General features: G+C 47.3%; 1 long non-coding RNA gene across 2 annotated transcripts; it reads left to right on the forward strand.

Moving 5' to 3' along the window:
• The first annotated feature begins 942 nt into the window (after positions 1-942).
• On the forward strand, positions 943-4569 carry LOC119300367. Of its 2 annotated transcripts, none has more exons than XR_005146432.1 (7): positions 943-1020; positions 1157-1241; positions 1398-1470; positions 2214-2435; positions 2799-2978; positions 3402-3508; positions 4131-4569. It is a non-coding gene; the product is annotated as an uncharacterized LOC119300367 (long non-coding RNA). The 2 variants fall into 2 exon arrangements; XR_005146431.1 differs by having other exon boundaries at positions 2265-2435.
• The last annotated feature ends 19125 nt before the right edge of the window (positions 4570-23694 follow it).

Genomic DNA, 23694 nt, shown 5'->3' on the forward strand with positions numbered 1-23694 from the left:
GGAATGCTGACCTAAGGGAAACGACAGTGGTGACGAACTGGCAAGGAGCAGCCCCGCCTGTTGGTCCTCCTGCAGCTCCTCAGGCAGCAGCGGAGGGACTGCGGGCTTCAGCGGCTCCCCCGAACTCCTCGCGACCCCGGAGACGAGCGACGACAGCTACGAGCCTCCGAGCTCGCGCCGCGCTCGGAGTGAGGCAGCTGCATCCACCACACCACGACACTACAAAGACGACATGCATCTGTTGGTAGAAGTGAGAATCGCCGGCACCTTTTTTGTGCCAAAGTATACCGACACACAGTGAGTTAGTGTTATATAAGCACATGACACATTATTTGTCGCCAAAGCATCGCCAAAGCGCCGACGTAATTTCGATCGGCACATATAGACTCTACTGATTGTTTGTGTGTCGCCGATTCTTAGGGACACAAAAAGTGTCGGGGTTGTTCAGGTGGGTCCATTCAAAATACTTATATGGTGCAGGATGAGAACAGTGGACACTCAGGTGAAACACCCACTTTTCCCCAATCCAATAATATCATCGTTCCCCAATCTCACCCCTCCCTCTCGCTGCCGCCCACACACAACACAGAGACCTAAACCTAATGCGCCCGCGCCGCCACCCACGACCTTCGTGCCACCAGCCAAGCCCTCACGCTGGTCCCCTCATGCCGATGCATCTCAAACCCCGGGCGTTCCTTCCCTCAGCCCGCATCAGCAGCAGCGCCGTCCGTGATAGAGGAGCATCGTCCGCCCACCACCCGCCGTTGAGGAGCAGCTGCGCCGTCCGTTGCTGAGGAGCCGCCCGCCGTTCTTCTTCCTCCACCGGCGACACGTGTACCTCCAGATCTCAACAGGCAAGCTGCAAATCTTCCCGATCTGCCTACCTTCTCTCTCATCTCCATTATTGGCAACGAGGTCAAATTAGGGTTCTGAAATTAGATAATACAGGAGATTAATCAAAGGGGAAAAGGAACATGTGACCACCAGCTAGCATAAGGATTTCATTTTCAGTGGTTTGAGGTAAGACCCGCTCTTCCCTACCATGGATTTTGATGGATAGCAGGTTCTATTTGAAAGGAGAAGAGAGATAGTGCAGGGAAGAAGAAGTCGCTCAGTTTACTAGCCAGTATTGACATTGATAGTATGACCTTCCCAGGTTTAAGGGGCATGGCATGTTGGCACCATTCACAGCTGGATGGCAGAGCAATGGTGTGCATCCGTTGGTTATTTAGAGATCTGAGGTTGTGACTCTCTAATTATAGCATTATATATGTTTACTTCTCATGCAATGTAGCGTTTGATATTGGAAATGGCAGCTAAGATGTTCATTACAGTATGCTATGGATGTAAACTATGTATCTATGTTTTTCTTATACAATGTTAACCTACATATGCAGGGTTCTTATGTTTATGACATCAATGGGAACAAGTATCCAGATTCTCTAGCAGGACTGTGGTGTACAACTTTAGGTATGTAAAGTACAATCTTTGGAGTGTGATTTTTGCGATTATGTACCACAGAATTGTTCATTCTTTGGGATAATACCCTGCATCACCATTTTGTTTTTGCATTTAAAAGTGATGTATAAAGTCTAATTTGTATCCTTTGAAGTGCGTCTCTTGTTGACTATTGATTTGTAACCCCAAATATGAAACATGACTCTCTTAATTGCTGGATATATTGGTCATATCTATTTCAAGAAAGGTTGTGCACCCAACATTTATAGCTCCCATTCCGTGCAATCAGCCCAATATGCTTCCTGTTCCTTTACAGAAATTAACATTTGGTCTATAGCGTTAAAGGGCCGAACTGAACCCATATGCTTCTGCCTGTTATTACATCATTTCTATATGCTTCTTCCTGTTATTACAGCAGATTTTAGATATGACAATGTCAGAGACCACAAATAAAGAGATAATCTTGAAATCTTAGCTTCACATTGGATGTTTGGAACATCAATTCAGTACCCTTAGTACTAAACAGAAACCATATTCTCAATAAACTGATATTTATTGTTGAACGTGCCTTTTGCTTTTGAAACGATAATTATTACTTAGCATGTGATGTTGCCTAGTAATAAACTGAACCGCATTTTAGTGTTTCCATTTTCCTCAATTACCAAGTTTAGCATCTACCTTTTTATCTAATACACTCCATTATACTCAAATATGTTCTTTACAACCCACATATGTTGCATTTTTTCTGCTAACAGGAGAGTACCAAATTTGTGAAGACTTTCATTTCTTACATTCGTTACTTTCAGCCGCTGAACAAACCAAGGTAAAGAACGACAAACACGGAAAAGGCTAGCTGTTGGCTGTGGGTGCTGAGCTGACGGACAGTGTGGAAGAAGGTGTGATCTTGGCAGTGGCCCATGAAGTACTTTTTTCTTTACATGTTGATCACTACTGCACTGTTCAAGTTCTTAATCAAGGTATTAGCCAATTCTCCGTGTTTTCCTCTCTACAAATTTTGACTTGTTTAACGTTCTTTACTTTTCTTTCTCCTAATTAATCATCTAAGTTCCTAATGAAAGTAGCTTTGTGTGTGTGTGTGTGTGTGTGATCATGCTTCCTTTACTTCTATCACTAAGTTTCAGTTATCTCAATATGACCACTATCAAAGCCAAGCGATGTTTGCTTGAGAAAATAGTGTACTAAACAGAGATTCTTTGTGTTGCAAATAATTTCGTATACTGAAAGAACAACTCAGCCCAGTTTGTATGCACTTGGCACATATGTTCGCCAGAAACAGATGTAGGTGAGTGTGCGTGTTCTTACTGCTTTAATACTTGCAGTGACTGATCGACTGTGATTGTGGTTCACAACCAAGGGAATGCTAACCGTGGTGGTGATTGAAGAGCCCTTAATCAATTCGGCCCTGTAGATTGGAGCACCAACATGGGATATTGCACCATCTAGCTCCGTCTATCTGATTCATCTTATTTTCTTGGTCTATCAACTAGAGGAATCTACAGGTATGTGCTGCATGTTTTCTGCTAACAGGAGAGCAACACATTTGTGAAGACTTTCATTTCTTGTTTACTTTCAGCCTGTCATAATTTTTTAACTGAAGACATATTACTGTTAGTTGGATGAGAGCTGATCCTATACTGCCAGTAGATAGACTAGGGTGCAAACTGTCTTAATCTGTGCAAATAACTGTGCAAACCAACCTCGTATTCTTTGAGGAACAAACTGATATTATGGTTACAGTTTTTAATAGAAGCAGGAATATTAGTAAGCATTATATATTGATGTTACATGGTGTGCTGCACCTTAGGACCGTCAGCTCGGCATGGCCTTACAAAATACGTGCATTATTCGGCCAACCATTCTTCCTTTTGCTACCTGAACTGACAACAAGCATTGTAGTAACGTGTTGTTTATGTGAATTCCAGATTCTTGAATACGTTCCTGACCTTGTGCAATCGATAGTTGGTCTGATCTCATCCTCCGACGACCAAGAGTTCCGAGACGAATGCGTGGTGCCCCTTGCGAAACATAGGTGAGATGATCTTGCACTCACCTTTTAATTATATTTTCCCTACAGTCTTCTATGTGTAATATTCACTACATTAATGTATTTTCTATTTTATTCATGTTGTAAAGAACGGCTTCAGCATCATAGGATGTGCAATAATAAGAGCAAAATTTATCATCCACTTCACAGAGAAAATTCAGTATCAAATGTACTTAAACACACTCTGTTCACAGTTAGACCTGTTTGTCAATGTATTTTGTCGCTTTTTATTTACCCCCTTGTTGTCTCTTTTCTCATCACTGTATTTCTCCATCAGCCATCCCTTCTCTTCCCTTGTGCTTCCCTCTTTTTTCTGGTCTTCTTCAAATCTCTAAAGTTACAGTAAGAACCTTATTACTGATGCCTTAGAACAAATCTGATTGCTTAAGAATGGGCGCATAATTTTTATAGTAAACCATGTGATATGGTAGGAGCTAGCGTGGCTTTGGTTTATTTTCTGATAAGGATATCTTATGTAACCAAACTGTTTGCAATATCTTCTATTTTTTAGATATTGTTTTAGATCTTTGGGATCATTGGCAACTCGCAAGTTTGAACAAATTCTCATTTCTATGATTGCTCAAACATAGAAGTTCTTTTGTTGCAGGGACATGACAGAAAGTTGCAAGTCCACAAGTTGATCTAAGATGTTCCGGTCATCGCTTTTGTTCATAACATGGTAGACACGTTTTGTTCATATGGATGTTTATGCCGGCTTGGTGATTGAAGGATTGGTCTCTTTCATAATACTCCCTCTACCAAAATACTCGTAGTTGGGGGAACTTGAACTAGTTTCCCCCAACTACAAGTATTTCAGCACAGAGGAAGTATTTTGTAGTAGCCAAGTGATCGAACAATTGGTCTCTTAGGAGCTTAGCCTTTATATTTTGTAGTAGGACATGTCTTGTATGTCGACTTATGTATTACCTTCATGGTTGTAGCAAACTCGAGTGAAGATACCAAATTTTCAATATATGTTGAATAAATGTACTAGTGAATGGTGAATGGTGTCTTGTGATGAATATAAGAGTGCAATTATTTGTATATGTATTGTGCATTGAACGCATGTAATTTTATTGAAAATATGATGTAAATGCATTTTGTGCTGAAATGTGGAGCCCTGGCAGCAAAAGTGTCGGCAGAAGCATTGGACGTCGCACTATGTGTCGGCATAGCACATTAATAGACAAACTGTCGGCGTAACAATGGACGTTGCACTATGTGTTGGCATAGCACATTGTCAGATGATTTGTCGGCATAGCATAGTCCATCGGTATAGAATTGTCTGTCGCCATAGATCTCACCTAGCCCATCAAACTGTCTGTCGGCATAGATTTATTTGTCGGTAAAGGCCTTTCCCGGCAGGACTATAGGCGAAAACTCATTTCTGTCGCCATAGATCTTTGCCGACACTAAATGTGTCGCCTTAGGTGACATATGCCAACAGATTGTTTCACGCTGATTTGAGTGTCGTGGTGTAGTGATCGGGCCGCCGACGCCACTGATCTGGATGGGATTGGCGCCGGCACTGGGCAGCCCACTGTTGATGATGGCGTCGCCTGGGGAGGTGCTAGCAGGTAGCGTTCCTTAGGATTAGCACCTTTTGTTCCCTGCAAGGAATTAAAGCAACACCCCGCGGGGGTATGTAAGGCGTCTGCCATGCTTTTGTAATTACTATATCCTTAATATGAATTGGCGTGAGGTGTCCATTCTGTTCTGGCTAAGCTCCCCCTTTCTATCCTCACGAGGACTTGGCGCTCTACGCTGACAGGTCCCAGTCCCCAGGCAAGCTTCAGCCGTCGCTGGTATGCCAGGTCGCGATGCCGTGGTCAAGGCCAGGAGGTGAGCGGCCCGAGGTCCGGTAAGAGACCCCGAGTCGCGATGCTCGGGAGGTCCCCTTTAGCGCTCAAGCAATCCTTGCTGGGCGAGAAAGGAAGGTAGCGTCGCCGTGACCGAGTTGCATTGGGCGGGGATTTAGCGCTGCGTTGGTCTAGCTTTTGCGATGGCGTGACTTATCTTGTGTGTCTGACGTAGTTCCTCAGAGAGGCGCCTGGCTCGAGAGGCGGTGGTCGAGGTACTGCTGGGTTAGGCCCTCGCGAGCTTCTTCCCACTCCCCCGCACTTTCCTTAATGCTCTACGTCCTCAGGTCCCGGCCCTCGAGCGAGCTGAACCGCCGCTGGTATGACAGGTCGCGATGCCGTGGGTCAAGGCCATGGGGTGAGGGCTAGAGAGCTAGTAGGAGCCCATGAGTCGCGATGCTCAGGTACCCCCTTTTAACGTGCAAGCGGTCCGTGTCGAAGAGAGGGAGAGAGAGCTCACGATGCCCCCAACGTTGCTCCTGGAGTAGGTCCTACACACCAATCATGAGGAAAAACAAGGCCTGTCGTTACGGTCGCCGGCCAACCTATGGTCACTCCGAGGGAGCGGTCAGGGCACTGAGGGCCTGGTGAGGTGGCGCCGTGCGGGGCTGTCTGCGGCCAGAGCTCGACCACTCAGGTTTATCAACGCTACAGGGACGGACCCGTGCGCACGCGCCGTGCCAAAGCGAGCGGCTCTTCAAATAGGCGTCGATCGAGCAGGTGATTAGGTCAGGTATGTTAAGCACATAGGAGGAAATACAATTTCAAGCAAGCGCAGGTAAAAGCAACCGCCGCTGGGTCGGGCCCGAGCGGTGTGGGGATGATGCAGCCCAAGGGGCGCCCCCAACAAGGTAAATAAAGAGCATAAACCAAATGGATACATGCCGCGGGGACAGACCCACGCGGCCTGGGAATGGTGCAGCCCTGTGGGCGCTCCCAGCTGAAAGTAGAACTCTGAAAGATGTCACCTGGTGCTGTTGAAGATGAAGTGATGCTGAGGAAGTGAGCGATGCGCGGTGAAGATGTCGGCCTTCATGAGCCCCCAGGCCCAGGGGCCTCGGGAGGCTCCGGTGGCACGTGCAGGTCTTCGGGGACCATCGCCACATCCGCCAGGACCGCGCGATGCCTGACCTCCTGAGCCTCCAGAATGCTCCTCAATAGGCGCTGATGTGCGGCGACCGTGCTCGACAGGCCGAAAGGCATGCGAACGTAGCTGTGGGGTGGTCCCACGCAGCGCCCTATGGCCGAAGGCCATAGGCGCTCCTGGGACGCAGCTCGGTTGAGCCCTGGTACGTCGACGCAGACACGCAGTCCTCCATCCTCACCTGGATGTGGGGCCACGACAGGTAAGCGGCGGCTGCCGCGCATGACTCTGGACTCTTGTAGCTCTTGGGTGTTCCTTGCGATGAACTCCTGAGGGTTTGGTCTCCTTTGACTTGTACCTTTCTAAGGGAAGCGTGCCTGAAAGCACCCGTCCAAGTGGTGCCCGAGCGCCTCCCCCGTGACCTTGGCAAGGTCAGTGGCTCTCCAAGAGAGATCCCCTGAGCCCTGCCTGAGGAGGGTGCCGGGCGCGCCTTCCTATGCGTGAGAGGGTGGCGCTCCCTGATCAGGCGCGAATCCTGACGCGATACCTCCGGAGGTGCCTGCTTCCTTGTGGCTCTGGCCAGGTGAGGTCTTCTTCTTCTTGAGGGTCGCCTCGGGAGGCCTCCTGCTCCTGCGATCTGGGTCTTCGATTGCTGCGGCTTGGAACGCACGCTCGAGCGAGCACACTGCGTCCCTTTCTTCATAGGGTACGGTGATGACTCCACCGCTTCCTGGCATCTTGAGGACATTGTAACCATGGTGAGTCACTGCCATAAACTTGGCTAGGGCTGGGTACCTGAGGATGGCGTTGTACGGCAGGCAGATGTGAGCAACATCAAAGTCGATGAGCTCGGTGCGGTAGTTGTTGCGTTGCCCGAAGGTGACCAGAAGGCGAACCTGCCCAATTAGAACAGTGGAACCATCGGTGACTCCTGAGAAAGGCTTGGTCGGCTGAAGCTGGTCGTATGTCACTTGGAGATTGTCAAACGTCTCAATGGACAAGACGTTGAGTCCTGCTCCGCCATCGATGAGGGTCCTGGTGACCTGCACGTTGCTGATGACTGGGGAGCAAAGCATCGGGAGGACTCCGGCCGTTGCCGCACACTTGAGCTGGTCTGCGGAACTGAATGTGATCGCGCAGGAAGACCACCTAAGAGGGTGCGTGGCCTCAAGCTTGGGAAGGACTGCATTCGCCTCGCGAGCAAACTGCTTGAAGATGCGCTGTGAGGCTAGGGCCTGGGCACCGCCCAAGATGCAAGCAATTGCATGCGGCTCTTGGAAGCCCCCAGCCCCATCGTCTTGGTGTTGTTCTTCGTTCCTCCGTGGTGGAGGCGGCAGAGGAGGGAGGCCTGCGTTGCCGTGGGGACGGTCCTCACGAGGCTGGTCCCTCCAGCCTCCCTCGCGAGGCTGGTCCTGCCAGCGGTCCTCGCGAGGGCGGTCACGCCATCCCTGGCGAAGGCCACGGTCTTCCCATCATCCACCGCCTCTTCCTCCTCCTTGGCCATCGCCCCTGTCGTTGTGCTCTGGGCGTCGGCCGATTCGCCCATCTCGCACGGCTCTGAGCTCTTGACATTCATTGGTGTTGTGGGTGTGGAGGTCGTGGTACACGCAGTACCGTCCACCCTTGGATGACTTAGGCTGATCCCTGCTTCGCTTGGTGTCCGGTTCCACTGCTAGCACGGCAGCCCCCTTGCACTTCACGTCCTTGGCCTTGAGCTTCTTTTCTTCCGGGTCGGCTGCCGGGAGCTCGAGGAGGGAGAGACGCCCTTCCTCAGCCCTGGCCCACTTGGTCGCCAAGTTGAACAGCTCCAGGGATGTGCATAGGTCTTCAAGGATTGCTAGCTCTTCCTTCATCTTGACGTCGCGCACGCCATCGGAGAAGGCTGAGTTGATGGCTTCTTCAGTCACCTTGGGGATCTTGAGGCGAGCGTAGTTCAAGCGCTGGATGTACTTCTGCAGGGTTTCTCCTGGCTGTTGCTTGATGCGGCGCAGGTCGCTCACGGCCGGGGGCCGGTCGCGAGTGCCCTGGAAGTTGGCGATGAAGCGGGTGTGCATCTTGCTCTAGGAGGAGATCGTGTCGGGCGCCAGGTTCAGGAGCCAGGTGCGGGCGCCGTCCTTGAGCGCCATGGGGAACCAATTCGCCATGACCTTCTCGTCTCCGTTGGCGGCTACGATTGCCAGCTCGTAGAGCTGCAGGAACTCCGCGGGGTCCGCTATGCCATCATAGCGGGGAGGGACGTCAGGCTTGAACTTGCCTGGCCATGTGACGCCGCGCAGCTCGGGGGTGAAGGCGAGGCAGCCCGCTGTGGCCACCGGCGCCCTTTGATGGTGCTGGACTCGTTCTTGTGGGCCACCACGCGCCGCCACTGGGAGCAGCACGGGGTTTTGTCGTGGAGGTGCTGGGGCGCGATCTTGGCGCGCCAGCGCTGGGAGCGCACGAGCACCTTCCCGGGGACGTGGGATCTCTTGGCAGCTCCCTTCTTGCTGCGCAGGCACCGGACATGGAGGGTCTCGCCCTGGGGCTGCGCGCCTTGGAGCCAAGGCACCTTCTTGGGGAGGAGGCGGCGGAGGTGCCTCATGATCCTCGCCCCCTGCACGGGACGGAGGGCGAGGCAGCAAGAGGGACCGCAAGGGGGAGCCCCCTGCGGCACTGACGAGCTCGGTGATGCGGGCGAGCCAGTCCTCGTAGAGGTCGTCGACGGGGCGATAGTGCAGGAGCTCCCGCGCCAAGAGCAATGAGGCGTGCGCATCCATGGGTGCGCGATGGGCGTGGGATGACGAGAGAGCTGGAGTCAGCGACGTGGTGGCGGTGCGGCCATCCCGCCGCACCAAGGGGTGCTGGGACGAGGCCTGCTGCTCGTTCCCCGCAGGGCCGGTGGCGGCGGGCGACGGGGAACAATGAGGGGGGCCGCCGACAGGCGCCGTCTGGGTGACGCGAGCGGCGTGAGCAGCCCGGCGCTCGGCGCGAGCCCGATGAGCATCAGCCATGGACACGACGGAAGATCACACACGAACAACGGAAGGAAGATTCCGGCGCACCCCTACCTGGCGCGCCAAATGTCGGGTTTGGGGTTCTGGCAGACCCTTGAGGTTCGAACACTGGGGTGCGCGCGGAGATCTCTCCCCTACCGATCTACGTCCGATCCTCTCGTGCGAACTAAGATGAAAGTGATGAACAACACAAGAGACACGATGTTTATACTGGTTCGGGCCACCGTTGTGGTGTAATACCCTACTCCAGTGTGTGGTGTGATGGATTGCCTCTGGGGCTGATGATGGACAGTACAAGGGAAGAACAGCCTTGCGAGAGGTGTTCTTGAGCTGGTGCGATGAACTGCTAGGGTGAGTTCAGTCGCCTCTCTCTCTCTCTGCTGGGGTTCTACCAGATCTCCCCGGGGGTGTCCTCTACTCTGTGGTGGCTAGCTCTATTTATAGGGGCCCTGGGCCTCTCCCCAAATAATGAGCAGGAAGGGCGCCAACAATTGGCCATTTCAAAGGGGAACATGTAGTACAAGTTATCCTGACCAAAGGTGGTCTTCGGCTGCCAAAGGCACTGGCGATGACGCCGTCTTGGGCTCCACGGTGACCTTCGTCCTACCGTCCGGCTAGTCTTGGTCTCGTTGCACCGGAATGGTAACCTTTGCCTGATGCCTTGGCCTGTGCTTGCCCCCTTTGCACCAAAGGGGAAACAAGGACACTGCGCAGGCCGGCGCCCGCCTGGCGCCTGCCTGGTCTCGATTGTCATGGCTTGCGTCACGGGTTCCTCACGAGGTACCCTTGCCTTGATCTCTCCGCCTCCTCACGAGCCTACCTGATGAGGCTGCCTCTGAGGAAGCTTCCTGTCATCCGCCCTGCGAGGCTTGGCCCCTCGCGAGGGTCTTGAGCTTGAGCTGATGAAGATGGGCCGCGCTGGGCCCCTGCCTGAGCCACGCCGCAGGCCGCAGGCAGGCAAGTCTGGGGACCCCCGTTCCCAGAACACCGACAAGCCTTCACCACAAGGTACGGGCTATATGAGTATATGGTTATGTCATTTGGATTGACTAATGCCCCTGCCTATTTCATGAGTATGATGAATGAGGTGTTCATGGAGTTCTTGGATAAGTTTATTGTGGTGTTCATTGATGATATTTTGGTGTACTCGAATAATGAAGAAGAACACACAAAGCATTTGCGTTTAGTTCTCGAGAAGCTCAGGGAACATCAGTTATATGCCAAGTTCAGCAAATGTGAGTTTTGGTTTAAGGAAGTTGGATTTCTTGGACATGTTATATCAGGAGAACGCATAGCAGTAGATCCTACCAAGGTGCAATCCGTCACTGATTGGATAGCGCCCACCTCAGTTGGAGAGATCCGCAGTTTTCTTGAACTCGCGGGATACTACCGGAGATTCATTGAGAATTTCTCTAAGATTGCGAAGCCCATGACGGAGTTGTTGAAGAAGGACACCAAGTTCAAATGGACTGATGAATGTGAGGCAAGTTTCTAGGAGTTGAAAAATCGTTAGGTTACAGCCCCAGTGCTGATTTTGCCAGATATATGCAAGGATTTCCATGTGTATTGCGACGCATCTCGCTTAGGACTTGGAGGTGTACTTATGCAAGACGGAAGAGTTTTTTCATATGCCTCACGTTAGCTTCGACCACATGAGTTGAATTATGCCACACATGATTTGGAGTTAGCAGTGGTAGTGCATGCACTCAAGACCCGGAGACATTTTCTTATTGGAAATCATTGTGATGTGTACACTAATCATAAGAGTTTGAAGTACGTTTTCACACAAAAGGAGTTGAATCTCAGGAAAAGGAGATGGTTGGAGCTTATAAAAGATTATGATATGAAGTTGCACTATCATCCAGGCAAGGCCAATGTCGTAGCAGACGCTTTGAGCCGGATGAGTTACGCCAATACCCTCATAAGCGGAGGTTTGCCAAAGGAGTTGGCCGAACATCTCAAGGAGCTTCGTTTGGAGATAGTCCCTAGAGGTTTTGTTGTAGCATTGGAAGTTCAATCAACATTACTGGGAAGGATTCGAGAAGCTCAGAAGGATGATAAGGAAATTGTTGAGATAAAGGAGAAGATGAGCAAAGGAAAAGCCAAGGATTTTCATGAGGATGAGCACGACACCTTGTGGTTTGAGGACCGTATTTATGTGCCCAATAATGCAGACATCAGAAAGTTGATACTTCAGGAAACTCATGGCTCGCCATATTCGATACACCCTAGAAACACCAAGATGTATTTGGATTTGAAGGAACGTTTCTGGTGGACTGATATGAAGAAGGATATTGCCGAGTATGTATCCGTGTGTGATGTATGTCAGAGAGTGAAGGCAGAACATCAGAAGCCAGCAGGATTACTGCAGCCTATGCCAATACCCGAATGGAAGTGGGATAACCTTGGCATGGATTTTATCACTGGATTACCCAGGACCTGACCGGGATATGATTCTATTTGGGTAGTAATGGATCGTTTGACCAAAGTGGCTCACTTTATCCTAGTGAAAACCACTTATACAAGTGCGAAGTTGGCCAAGATATATATGACCAGGATCGTATGTCTGCATGGAGTTCCGAGGACCATCGTATCAGACAGAGGAATGTAGTTCACTTCAAAGTTTTGGCATCAATTACACTAGACCTTGGGAACAAGACTAAAGTTTAGTACAACATTTTGCCCGCAGACAGATGGACAGACCGAGAGAGTCAATCAGATTCTTGAGGACATGTTGAGAGCTTGTGCGCTAGATTATGGATCTAGTTGGGATGATAACTTTCCCTACGCGGAGTTCTCATACAACAACAGTTACCAAGCCAGTTTGAAGATGGCACCTTTCAAAGTTTTGTATGGAAGGAGGTGAAGGACCGTTAATGTGGGATGAAGTTGGAGACCGTCAGTTGCTTGGACCCAATTTAATCAAAGAGTCAGAAGAGAAGATTAAATTGATTTGAGATGGACTGAAGGTAGCCCAGTCGAGACAGAAGAGTTATGCCGACTCAAAATGCAAGGAGCTACTCTATGAAATCGAGGACAGAGCATATCTTCGTGTGTCACCTCTGCGAGGAGTTAAACGTTTTGGAGTTAAGGGAAAGTTAGCCCCGAGATTTGTAGGTCCATACCGAGCTTTGGAACGTATGAGAAGTGGCCTACAAGTTGGAGTTACCCGAAGGACTGTCAAGAGTTCATGATGTGTTTCATGTTTCCCAGTTAAAGAAGTGCCATGCAGAGATGGCCGATATTCCTCTAAGAGATACAATGCCCCTGGAAGCAATTCAGTTGGATAGTGATCTGACCTACGAGGAGAAACCAGTCAAGATTCTCGAGTTTGCCAGCCGAGTCACACGCAGCAAGGTATTAAGTTTGCAAAGTTTAGTGGAGCCACCATACCAAGGATGGAGCCACCTGGGAACGAGAGGCAGATCTACGGAAAGACCACCCAGACCTATTTTCTAGCCAACCCGAATCTCGAGGGCGAGATTCATCTTAAGGGGGTAGGTTTGTAACATCCCAAATTTTCAATTTGGAATGTTATACATAGGTCATCATATGCATATCATATTTTATTTGCATTTTGGTTTGGATCCTAAAAATCCTAAGCAACTCAAGACCCACGGAGAGAGTTGGGGATTTTATTATTTTCATATTTGAATTTTCTCAAATATTGAAAAAAGGATCATTTGGTTTTAATTATTTTCTCTCCGAAAATATTTCATTATCAAAATATATGAGAGGGATAATATGACTTCTCCAAAACAAAAGAAATATTAGAGGAAAAATATTAAAAATCAAATAAACAATTTTATTTGGAGTTTATTGCTATTTCATTTCAATTAGAAAAATATGCATTTTTCAAAATTGCATTTTTAGGCCAAGAAAATGTTCACTTTGTTCTAAGTATTTTATTTAGACGGTGAAAATTCTTTTTGGCATTTTTAGAAATTTTTTATATTTATTAGGATTTTTTTCGGCAGAATTTTATAAAAAAATGTTTCAGACCGAGCCGGGCCGAAGCCCAGCTGGCCCATATCCCGCCGCCGCCTCTCGTCGTCGTGTTCGCGACGGACTCGGGGAGTCTGACCCCGAGCCGCCGGCGCCGCCCCCTCCCGCACACCATGCCCTTCCCCCCGGGGCCTTTAAAGCCCGAGGCGCCACCATCCTCGACCCCTACATCGCCACCCCGCCCAGCCGCCGCCGCAGCTCCGCCGCTGTCGCCCTGCCCCACCGCCGTGCCGCGCTGCCACCCCGTCGCCCGTGCCGCGCCGTAGCCGCCGCCGCACGTCGCCCGCCCGCCAAAATCCCGCCGGATCTCACCGGTCTCCGCCGCCGATTTTTTTTGGTTTTAGGTAAAAGCCGCCCGGTTTTATTCAAAACCCTACATTGGTTATTTTTATAGTTTTAGACCGGTTCGGTTTTTCTCGGTTTAGTTCGTTTGCGAACGTTCATTCGTTCGTTTTAACGAATGAATTCGCCCGTTCGGCTCTGTTAGCGGACATTCGTCCGATAGATTTTTCTTTTATTTTCTTTTTCTTCCAAGGACCTATCCGCGATTACTTTTATCACAGGTTAGCCCCTGATCTTCAAACCCTTGTCGTTTCTAAACCGTTTGTCCAAATCCAGTGAACCCAACGCCAAAATCTTTGTCTCGAGCCCCTCTTTCTGTTTAATCAACTTGAAAAAGGTTTTGACAATTTAAAATTTGGTTTCAAGGAGATTTGATTCGAAGTTCTTTTGACCATAGTTTCAGTTCCGTAGCTCCGTTTTGGTTGTTTCTTTTTGCAAATCGAAGCTCTTCAGTAAACTTTCATTTTGGATCTTCTTATTTGAAGTTTTACCCGTGCATCTATGCTTGTGTGCTTATGTATGCTATTGTTTGTTTGCGATAGAATTCCCGGAGTGTGCAGCGTGCTACTACGAGTCTCTAGGTTTTGTGGATCATCAGCAAGGCAAGTAACACTTTGATCATACTCTTCATATCCAGTTTTTATGCATTAGTTTCAATCCTCAAACATTACATGAGTAGGATCCTTTAACATGTGGGTTTGGGAAATAGATGATGAGGTAGAACCTATTGCCCTTTTATTATCAAACCCTTGGGAGTTACTTCTACGTTATGCTTAGTTTGCCATGCTATGCTCGTAGACGTGGATTGGGTTTGAGTGTATCCATGACAGATGTGAGATTGTTAATTAATGGGTAACTTAAGGTGGCTACTTAAATACACATCTGGGTGGATTGGTTGCGGGCACCTGGGAATATACCAGTGCTATCCTTTTTGGTTCGCCAGCCAGGCTCAAAAGGATCATAAGATTATTCATGCTAGAAACTTCCGTGTGCAGCCACAAGCTATTATGGGCTCTAGCATAGTTGAGTATGTTGCATGACCTCTTTCAGTGGTGGGCTAGCAGATGTAGGGGAAAGTAGGTGTAACTGTCCACCCAGAGTAAAGAGTTAGTGTTTCTGAAAGACTGTGTCTCGGTCATTCGTTTCTCAAACACCATGTAGTGCGAGAAATCCAATGGAGGAGATCGAGTCTTGTGGGGAAAAGTGCGCAAACCTCTACAGAGTGTACAAACTAATCATGGTTAGCCGTGTCCCCGGTTATGGACAAATCTTGAGTATCTGGTTCTTGAATTATCCTGTTGATCTCATCACTCTAAATTAATTTGTTGGGTTGTTAACTACTTTTTAATTGGGATTGAGATGGGGATTTACCATTCTCAGTGTTTTCAACTACCATGATAGTTAAATAAAATATATTCCTTTGTTGTAGGAAAAAATTGGCTTTTCGCAAAACATTGCAACCTTAGAGCCTCCACCAGCCATATATGCATGTAGTGTTAGCATTTATTCTGTTCTTTGCTCTATTGTGTTACATTGCCAGCATATTCCATGTGCTGACCCATTTCGAGCTGTAATGTATCATGTTGCAGACTTTCCAGACGAAGAGTAAGGTGCGCTAGGTCGTTTTCATGCACTCAGCTATGCCGTTGGAGTTGATGGACTAACTTTATCTTGCAAGTCTTCCGATGTTATCGTACTTAGATGGCCTTAAGCCATATTTATTGTAATAAGTTCTCTTTTGAGACATTCGATGTAATAAGTGTGTGATTGAACTCTGTTATAAATCCTTTGAGTATTGTGTGTGTCAGCATTACCGGTCCAGGGACGACACTTATACACAGAGATTTGACCGCCTAAGGTCGGATCGCTACACCACCATACCTACCTATGGATTGAGTAAGATCCTTCAAGTAAGTTGTCATTGGTGCAAGCAGTAAAAATTGCTCTCTAAATATGTATGATCTATTAGTGTGAAGAAAATAAGCTTTATACAAACTTGTGATATGGAAGAAATAAAAGTGACAGACTGCATAATAAAGCTCTTTATCACAAGGGGCAATATAAAGTGTCATTCTTTTGCATTAAGATTTTTTGCATCCAACCATAAAAGCGCATGACAACCTCTGCTTCCCTCTGCGAAGGGACTATCTTTTACTTTTATCTTCTACCCTTATACAAGAGTCATGGTGATCATCACCTTTCCTTTTTATACTTTTTCCTTTGGCAAGCACTATATGGTGGAGAGATCCGGATATATATATCCACTACTGCAGGATGCTGCTAACGCGACACCACGATCAGAGACCCTTCGACGAAACTATGTGCAATGCAGTAATCGCGAACAGTGGTGTAAAAACGGTCATAAAAGGTGCAAAATGTTTGCGATGATGGATGCATCAAGCACGGTTCAGATTTTAGTTGCGTGTGCGATGCAGGGCAGACGGTTCAGTTCAATTAACTGTTTGTGATAACGAGGAACAAAAGAAACGGGCAGCCAAATGAAGGTGTGTGTGATATATAGCATACGGTTCACTCGGATGAACTGTTTGTGATGAGGAGGAACAACAGAAATGGGCAGCTAGATAAAGGTGTGTGCGATTGAGGGCATACGCTTCAAAAGGATTAACTGTTTGCGATTAGGCAATAGAACAAAAATGGCCAGCCAGATCAAAGTGTCTGTGATTGATGGCATACACTTCACACGGATGAACTGTTTGCGATTAGCCACAACAAACAGAAATAGTTAGACAGATCAACATGTGTGCGCTAGACATGCACACATTCTAATTAAAAGAAGCGTGCGTGATGGTAATAACAAGCGTGCACGGTTGTTGGAACAAGATGTGTGCTGACATTGCCTATTGCGGTGCACCCTATGGTGCAAATGCCACATACACGGCCGAGAAAGCATGCCCACGTTATGCCTTCCGGGAATAGTGCCGCACTTAGAACCGTCAATAAATGTTGATCCTGTGTCCCATCACATTCCAAACTACTACCACGCTATATTTAATTGCAAACCTGTTCACACCATTCAAAACCTAAAAAGTTTCCCACTTAGTAGATTATTAGTACTTAGTTATAAATACTACTACTCCAAGATGACTATGCAGTCCTCCTCAACTCCTCATCCTCAAAAATAAACAAGTCATTCATTATCGTTCCCTTGTGTCTGCCATGGCCAGCGTGAGTTCTGGGTCGAGAGATTGCCACCAGGGAGAGGCGAGCATGGAAGCGGAAGCACGAGAGATGTTCGGCCTCGCCGTGAAAGCAGCCGTCATGTCCCGCCGCATGGCCGTAGCAGCACAAAGGTCCCGCCGCGCCGCAGAAGCAACACGAGGTCCCGCCGCACCATCGATGCAGCAGACTGGTCCGGCCGCGCCGCAAAAGCAGAAGAGATCTCCCGGCGTGCCACGAATGTAGCAGAGATGTCCTCCTGCACCGCGATGACCTGGGAAAATGTCTCGTGAGCAGGCGAGGACTCTTACAGGTGCATGCATGTGATCGTCCATAGCCAGATGGATCAGATATCCGGTTGGGCGAGGGTGCAGGATGACATGAAAGCCTCGTTTGAATAGGCTACCGGCATCATCCGGCAACTAAATGAGAGAAGTGCGAAGCTCCGGGCCGAGCGCGACCTGCTGAGGGCGAAGATCATCAGAAGTGCGGAGCAGCAGGAGGAGACCACTGCCTTGTTGAAGAGGACCGTCGTCATCGTCGATAAAATTATAGACGAGAATGCCATGCTGTGCATCAAGCGCAGAAGGCTAGTGGAGGAATCTGTGGATGCTTTCAAGCAGCATCTTGAGGACAAGAAAGAGCTCATCGCCACCCGCCGCGGTGACTAGTTCCCGCGGCCTGCAACAACGCATCAAGAAAGTAGAGATCAATGCGCCAGATCGTTGTTTTCCTTCTTCTTTTGCCCTTGTGTATTTCGGGCATTGCCGCATGTGGCTTTTTTAACTATGTTCCTAAATATGTAAGACAATTATTATGCACTGTCATCGTCCTTATATTCATGAGTCTTGCTATAGGTCGCATTCGATGCTATATAGGCCAGTCGGATCTTACGTCAAGATTCGTGCAAAACTTTCTTTTCAGATTTTCTTTTTTCTCTTTTAAATCTCAGCCCATTGAGACATAGCCATGCCATGAAACAGGGGCTCGGGCGCCATTAATGGAGATGTTGGGTGGGAGGTGCACATCGGATAGAGGTCAAAGGGCTCTCCTCCCAATGAGCACGCGCAGGGGTCTGATCGCACGCCTATCGTACTCAAATAGCTACCCCGCACGACACCTCCTAGCCAATAAAAAAGGGGACGTGTGGTGGCAGTAATTGGTAAGTAGAATGCCCACGGTTTCAATAATACTTATTTTTCCGATTTGTAACATGACATCACTTGTTCCAAAATGACTTTGTTGATTGTTAATGTGTGTGCATTCGCAAATCGGACAGAAAAATTACCACAACATGTTGGTGCCATGTCATGACACGATGCCAAGTTTCATGCTTTTCAGGCGTGTTTTGGATTTATAGGAATTAAGAAATCAAGTTCCACAATATTTCCAGCCGAGCCACGATGCCCAAATGTTTGAATTTCATTCCCATTTCTTGCATGGGACCTAGAAATTCACCCAAGGACACACATGTGATTTTTAACCAACTTTCATGCACTGGAGCATGTGCTTGTAGTTCAAATTTGAATTTTGCACATTAAATGCCCAGAAATTCAATTAATGTATAAAAAATGCCAAATGAATCCGGAGTAATTCCAAAATTTAGCATGATACTTCTATTTTGTCTAATCTACCTATGTACAAAAACTAAGGCGGGAGAAGGCAATTTATGTCGTTTCGCACACGGAGGTGACACGTTCCCTCTCGGAACCACGAGCCTTCTTGAGAGAAGCTCCAGTTTGCAAGAAGCTTAAACCAAAGCTTGTCCCAATTCGGCCAAAAAATTTACCATAGCATGTTGGTGCCATGTCATGACACCATGCCAAGTTTCATGATTTTTAGGCGTATTTTGGATTTACATGAATTAAAAAACCAAGTTTCTCAATATTTCCAGCCAAGCCACGACGCCCAGATGTTTAATTTCATTCCCATTTCTTGCATGGGATCAAGAAATTCACCCAAGGGAACACATGTGATTTTTCAACCAACTTTGGTGCGCTGGAGCTTGTGCTTGTAGTTCAAATTTTAATTATGCACATTAAATGACCAAAAATTCAATTAATGTATAAGAAAGTCCAAACGAACCTGGAATAATTCCAAAATTTAGCACAATACTCATATAGTTCTATGTTGCCTCTATAAAAAATCAAGGGGGGCAGGGTATATCATTTCGCACATAACGATGACACATCCCCCCTCGGGAACCACGAGTCTTCTCGGGAGAAGCTCCGGTTTGCAAGAAGCTTATACCCAAAAACATGTCCAAATGTGGCCAATTCTTTGCCACGGCATATTGGTGCCATGAAATGACACCATGCCAAGTTTCATGATTTTCAGGCTACTTTTGAATTTCTAGGAATTTAAAAACCAAGTTTATCAATGTTCCCGGTTGAGCCACGACGCCCAGATGTTTGAATTTCATTCCCATTTCTTGCATGGGACCTATAAATTCACCCAAAGATACACATGTGATTTTTCAACAAACTTTGGTGCACTAGAGCATGTGCTTGTAGTTCAAATTTGAATTATGCACATTAAATGCCTAGAAACTCAATTAATACATAAAAATGCCAAATGAACCCGGAATGATTCCAAATTTAAACACGACACTCATGTAGTTGCATGTTCACTTTACATAAATGTTCTAGCATACACTTCACCATCCTTTCCCTCCGTAAATCCATTTTGTCTTTCAAAACATAACGAAAAAATCAGGTATACCACAAACAGTTTACTAGAAAGAATCGTGTGGGATGCGATATAAAATATCTTGGCGCACCATCCACCATACCGATTGGTGTTGAGATACCGGTGCAGGAACCGGTTTGTACTATTCGTCGCCACCAAGGCCGCCGTGGACCACGTTAGGGATGTACCTGTATCGAGTGTTCGTGCATGTCAAAGAAGTGGTCAATCCATCAACTAAAGTCCTGCCGCCACCGCTAGTTCCAGGGTCAGTCGATGACGTCCATTACAGGAGTCAACGTCAGAATTTCCATGTGGTGCTTGGAACGATGGATGGCACAGGGCCTACTCTATCGCGCGGCGGAGGCCACTACTTCTTTGGGAGAAGAGGCAGTGCTGGCTGCCTGGATGTGCTCTAATTTGAGGTAACAACTGAATCTTGTCAAATACTAGTTAAATCCGAGCTATGGGTGTGAAGCACGGATGTGCCAGTACATTTGATTGTGACATGTTCTATTTGTACCTGAACTTTTTTTAGAAAGGGTTGTACGTCAACTTAATGTGCTAGCAGAACTTAATGTGTTATCTGTCTGTTTTCTTTGCACATCATTCAAGATATTTCCTTGTCATTGATAAATATGATGAACCGTTATGTACGAGTTCGTTGGTTTCAACATCGCCCTACCCGTAGGGATCCACTGCTTCCACCCTGATTGTGCTGCCTATGTGAAATTTTTGTATGCAAGTTCAGTGTACTATGATGTTCTGTATGATTGTGTCAACTATATAAGTTTTTACTGAGCATCAGCAATGCATATGGCTGAAAGATGTATTTTTGAGCATCGACCGATGGGCCTCTCTCTCTCTCTCTCTCACACACACACACACGCGCGCGCGCGCGCACAAGTGGGACCCATTGACTTATTTCTTCGCTCATGACAGCTTTTAATTAGGTTTCACTGTACTCTAAATTTTTTCTTAAGTTATTAATTGAGCTCAGTGACTTGAAAAAAATTGTACGGAAGCCTTGTTTGGGCCTTTCCGGCGTCGCTGAATGTGGGCTGACTAGCCATGTAAAGTTGTATTGTACTACACAGGCCTTTTTTAACATCAGCAATGTAACTGGGCTGACAGTTGTAGACAATATCTGGGTCAACTTGTTATTCTCGGCCCCGCTAGGCTTCCAATCTTTCCTAGGAGGGATGCATTAGGCTTAACAATAGAATGGGTTTTAAGAAGTAATAAATGGGATGTAATTATAAAAATTGGGCAGTAACTATATAAAAAAGCACCAAACACGTGATTAGATTAAGAAAAATATTATTTTTGGATTTTGAAAATTTTAATTTCATTACTTGTTGTGCGCGCAATATTTCGTTGTTTTTTTACGTAATACAAATTTATTTTGAAATTATATTTATCTGTCTAGAAATTTTGGGATAAAAATATTTCGGATCCAATTAAAATGTGGGAATTTTATTGAATTTTGTTTTGAGCGGTTGGTTGAAATTATTAATCGGCGTCCTAGCTAGAAAATGGGATGTACTTTTAACAAACTGTAAATGGACTGTCGTAAATTCTATTAGAATTCAAAAATGGGTTGTACATTCTTACAAATCGCAAATGGGCTATATGTTCTCTGCCACACACTTGTGGGCTTACTAAGATGGCACGTACACAAGGCTTTGTCAACTTATAGTCAACACACGGTTCTAGCAGCAGTGGTCGTTGGATGTCCATCCAATGGATGGCATGCTGCTTCTTCAATTTCGGATATTCTAACTTCAACCGCCCAAAAAATTACTCCTCCCCCTGACATCTGGGGCGCACCGTTTCGAAGGCTGGCATGTGGGCCTACTAAGTTGACGCATACCAAGGGCTTTGTCAACTTAGTCAATATAAACGATTCTAGCTGCAGTGACCGTACAATGTCCATCCAACGATCGTCGTGCTTCTTCAACCTCTGCTCTTCTTGCTCCAGCTGCCCAAACCAGCGCCGTTCGTGCCGCCTGCTCCTACCTCCTGTGTCAAGCTGTGCTGCCACTGCCGGCCATGTCATGCCTCTATACTCACCCACACCTCCTCCTCCTATTATTCTACAGTGACGGCAGCCTCACACCGCAGCCGAAGCAGTCAACCCACGTACTCTCCTCCACGTGGGCGTCCACTGTCGCGTCTTCCCCGACTCCGCGTCATTCCCAGCCTAGGCCTCGCCATCGTCCACCGCCTTGGTGCTCTCGGCGCGGCTTGGTCAACATGATCAACGAAGGACAGCCATCGGAAGAGGACTTTAGGCAGTGAGGCTGACATGTGGACCCACAAGCTACATCTTCGAACACACGGAAGTGCCTCCTTATTACTCGCAAAATAAAAATGATTCCTCCCCCTAACAGCTGGGACCGACCAGCTATACCTTTGCACGCAAGGAAGTGCATCCTTATCCTCCCTGACCATTGGGACCCACCCGGTCAAAGCATACGTAGCGTTGTCTATCTGGCCGTGAATGTGTACGTACATACTGGTCGATCGGTCTCTCTGCAAGTATGCACCGTGGCCGAGTAAGTAGCGGCACGTGTCGTTCTAGAGCACCCGACATAGCAGTTCACGTCCCGTCTAAGTCCCGTACACGTACGTATGTACAGCCACAGGGCAAAAAATACGGCCATGTATGTACATACGGGCGGGGTCTCGAGCGCTTACTCGCGCATATATACGGACGACCAGGGCTTGTTTACATGGAGAGGCAACGGACGGCAGCAACAGTGTCCTGTTCATCGGGCAGCGAACTGGCTGGGTCGGAACAGAGAAACAGCGTCTTGTTCATCGGGAGGCACATTAAATGACCAGAAATTCAATTAACGTATAAGAAAGTCCAAACGAACCCGGAATAATTCCAAAATTTAGCACGATACTCATATAGTTCTATGTTGCCTCTGTGAAAAATCAAGGGGGGGTCAACGTATATCGTTTCGCACCCAAAGGTGACACATCCCCCCTCGGGAACCATGAGTCTTCTCGAGAGAAGCTCCAATTTGCAAGAAGCTTATACCCAAAAACGTGTCCAAATGTGGCCAATTTTTTACCATAGCATGTTGGTGCCATGAAATGACACGATGCCAAGTTTCATGATTTTCAGGCTAGTTTTGAATTTCTAGGAATTTAAAAACCGCATGCCCCGGCCGACGGCACGGCACCTTCCGCCAAAATCAATGTCCCGCTTCTCCAATTAAGCATTGTCCATAGCCATTTTGCACGCAGTATAACATGAGCTCAGTAGCATCTGGCAGCGGAGAAGCAAATCGCGACCGCACGTGCGCACGAGGTCGCTATGGCTACCATGCGTGCCGACCTCTAGATCTTGGAGGAGCACCTCGTCTTCGAGGCCACTGTCAACACTGCCACGCGATTGTCTACTTTAAAACAGAGTTCATGCTGTTTTCTCGATGCCACCACCAGTGCCTTCTAGTGATTTGTCCTATGTAATGTTAATATGCAATCTGATGTTCAGTTAATAGTTTGGTCCTCTGAAATGTAATGTTCAGTTAACAGTTTGGTCCTCTGAAATGTAATGTTCAGTTAGCAGTTTGGTCCAACAATTGCTACATTTCGTAGTACTATTCTCAAGCATTCTTTGTTTTGTTAACTGTTTTATCTTCTAGTACATGTTTCTATTGTGCAATGTCGTGCTCAGTTAACTTTTTTGGTTCATTTGGTCTGCTGTCCATTTAACTATTTGGTTCAATTCTGAAATTTGATTTTCATTTGTTGTGGGTACAATTTTGTATTGTTATGCATGTGAAATAAATCGCATTTGGTTGTACTCAATACATATTCTACTGATAGTATGGCAACTCTCAGTTAACCTGATCAAGATCTTCCTTACGTGCGTTATAGGGAAACAATGGGAGACAATGCGGTTTACCATCGAGGTATGCTCATGCATGGTCCTTTCGCTAATAGCACATTATTGTGCAGTTACAGGAATCATTCTATTAGTTAGGTTTCTTACAATTAGGTCTTCCACATGTA

Source organism: Triticum dicoccoides, chromosome 5A, assembly GCF_002162155.2.
Source record: "Triticum dicoccoides isolate Atlit2015 ecotype Zavitan chromosome 5A, WEW_v2.0, whole genome shotgun sequence".
Taxonomy (NCBI): Eukaryota; Viridiplantae; Streptophyta; class Magnoliopsida; order Poales; family Poaceae; genus Triticum; species Triticum dicoccoides.